Source organism: Populus euphratica, unplaced genomic scaffold (genome assembly GCF_000495115.2).
Source record: "Populus euphratica unplaced genomic scaffold, PopEup_1.0 scaffold750.1, whole genome shotgun sequence".
NCBI classification, from domain to species: Eukaryota; Viridiplantae; Streptophyta; class Magnoliopsida; order Malpighiales; family Salicaceae; genus Populus; species Populus euphratica.
The window spans coordinates 54,490-57,818 of record NW_011500617.1 but is presented as its reverse complement, the minus strand read 5'-3'; positions in this window follow the sequence as shown (position 1 = coordinate 57,818).

The following is a 3,329-nucleotide window of genomic DNA, read 5'->3' as shown; positions in this document are numbered from 1 at the left end:
AGTAGACGAGATTCTGCCACAACTTTCTATCCACACCATGAATGAGATTCCTACAAAAGATTTTGTGAGTAGGCAAGGGGAATTGTACCAACATTGAAAGATTGAACTTGTACATGTTATGTTCAAATAGTAATTGCTTGATCATGTCTATAAAAGTGTTTGAACTTACAACGTTCTTTTTACTTGTTTTAGTCTTGTTAGCAATTTGACTCATAATGCCACAAGACTTTCACTATTAAATGAGCACTTCTTTTTAATAATATCATGCATTTTCTTATATTTGTTACTACTCTTACTCTTACACTTTTAGGAATCCTAAAAGTTCAATCAATTCACAAATTCACTACAATAAGAATAATTAGTCAAACTCTGATATTTCATCAATCAAAAAAAATTAAAGTTTGGCTAAGAATTTTTTAGTGTTTTTTCTTTTCTAAAAAAAAAACTATGGATGATCTCATGTTTTCTCAAAGGTTTCTGGAAAAATCAAGGTGTTAGTACAAAAACAGAAATTAAATTGGTGTTTATTCTAACAAATAAGTTCTAAAAATTCAAGTCATCTCCTAAAAAGGTGACCATACACCTAGAAAAACATAAAGAACAACTCAAACACAATCAAATGACTTAAAAGTTGAGTTATAGCTGAATGAATAATGAAAAACCATTTCACATGATCACATGAAATAAAGTAAAGCTTACCAATCTTAAATTCTTGCATTTGAGATGAGAAAATATCATCTTTGATAATCCTTTCATAAGGCTAAAATATACATTTTATGAGAGCCTAGCAAGATTTTCTTGAAAAAGTAACCCTAACTAAGATCACACCCCACACTAGGGGGTAAGTGTGAGAAATATGCAAAAAAAATTCATTAATGATTAAAGGTGTCTAAACAAAACTAAAGGACATGAAAGAAACCAAAGCGTCAAGAAGATTTGAGCATAACATAAAAATAATTAATATGATGGTAATGCTCAAAACCAAATGAAGAAAGACAAAAAAAAAACTCAAGCCCGACACTAAGGAGCATTACGAACCATTCTGCAAATTAATTCAAAGGTCTAGGAATCTATGAATAAAAAAGGTCTGGAAACAAGCACTAGTGATTCTTAGTTTTAAAATCCCTTAAACATATTTTGAGACTATAGATATCATTTTTCTTTGTAACCAAGAGCCAAAGTCTACGTTACATGCTCAATCAAGTCCTTTCTTATCAAAAGTTGACAATCTAAATCAGTAGCTAATGTTTTTCCATTTGAAACAAACTTAATTATTCATATAAATAAAATGAATGCTTTGAAAATAAGTTCTCTAAAACCCTCAAACCCTATTAACCAAACACAAAATAAAAGGTCACTTCATAATTTCACCAAAATAGCAAAACAAAGACTTTCAAACTTGCCTATAGGAATCATTTGAATTTTTTTCAGAATAAGTTTGCTTGAAACTAATGTTAAAATGGTTTATGTGTTTGGAATAGCTTTAAAATTCCAAAAATTATCCATAAAAACAACTCTTTATAAATAACCAAATCTTCTTTTGCACAACCTCATCCCCAAAGAAAACCTGAATTGAACACTTAAGGGCATGATCAAGTTGAGAGGCAATCCAACAAACACATAATAGATATCGTAACCGATTTATAATTATCCATTAGAGTTTAGTCAAAATACAAAATTTTCCACTATAATTAGTTTGTTATTTGGAATGCTAAGATATAGCTATATCCAAGAAATAAATAAGTCTAACTCTTAGAATTGTTAGAATTTAATCTAAGAATATAAAGATTTCCTCATGAAAAGAGATTTGTCTTAGACCTTAGACAAAACCAATGCATAAAAACTTAACCTAGAAAAATAATCAAACAACAATACAGCTTGTTTTAGGTAGAGTGTATTGAGGATGATGTGTCTTTTCTTTGCACAACTAGTCTCTTACCTAGAATCCCGCGGATTATAGGTATCCTAATAACCATAATATCAAGTGGTAACTCTTAAACTTTATAATCATAACTTCATGATTATACCCAAAACTTTATTTTCACTATTTTAAGAAGGTAGACCTATCATTCTCAACATTATACATACGATAATAAATATGATAATAATCTTTAAAAGATACATTAAGAGCCTTTCAAATTAAGGTTCTAACTCAAAATAATTACACAATCTTTACTTTGAATTTGTTTTCATAGACTAAAAAATCCATTTTTTTAGTCTTATCATAAATCAAATAGTGTTTTGAAGACAAGATACACTTGGACAAGAAAAACCCGTACTCGAAAACCTAATCTATTTTTTTTATTATTATTATTTTTTTTTAGTACGGGTTTTTGTCGGTAAACAAAAAATCAAATGTATTCAAGTGGTTTTTTCTGGAAAGTATTAATAAGCTAGACCCATGCTTCGAGTTGTTTCATGCCATAGATAAACTCGAACACTCAAGAAATCTGTTGGACAGGCGGATTCGCATCTCTTACAGCCAACACAGTCTTCTGTTCTTGGAGCAGAAGCAATTTGCTTAGCTTTACACCCGTCCCAAGGTATCATTTCTAATACATCCGTGGGGCAGGCCCGGACACATTGAGTACACCCTATACATGTATCATAGATTTTTACTGAATGTGACATTGGATCTATAATTTTTTTTTTTACATCATAAATTTTCGATCTAGTAAATTTTTAAATAAATCATATATTTAGACACCAGATGAATCAATGATTTATCATAATTTGTCTATTCAATTTCGGATCGACTCATGAGATAGAACCAAGATACTTTAATTTCTTACGTTTTCGTAAACATTATCATATATGCTATGTATTATAGATGTCAATTCAAATTAATGAATCTAAATATTTTATATGATTAATACTACTTATTCAACAAATTCAATTGATTGATACAGATTGATTTTCTGTTACGATAAATTGACGAAACTATAGCCGGCCCGATAGCTGCTTCAGCGGCTGCGATAGATATAACAAAAATTGATAAAATATTTCCTTTTAATTGTCAACTATCAAAAAAATCAGAAAATGTTACGAGTAAGAGGTGATTTAAAGGTTTGATTAGTATCTGCAACAAAAATAAAAAACAGAGCTTACGCTAAAATATATTTTGCTATAAAATTTAAAATTAATATTGAGTTATTTAATTGTTGAAAGTATATTTAAAAAAATACAATAATTTAGATTATAATGCTGATCAACTATACTAGCTAGTTATATTTGAAACCGAAGAAGGAAAAAAAAAACAACAATAACATTAATAAATAGGCAAAACATATATATATATATATATATATATATATCACAGTGATGAAAAT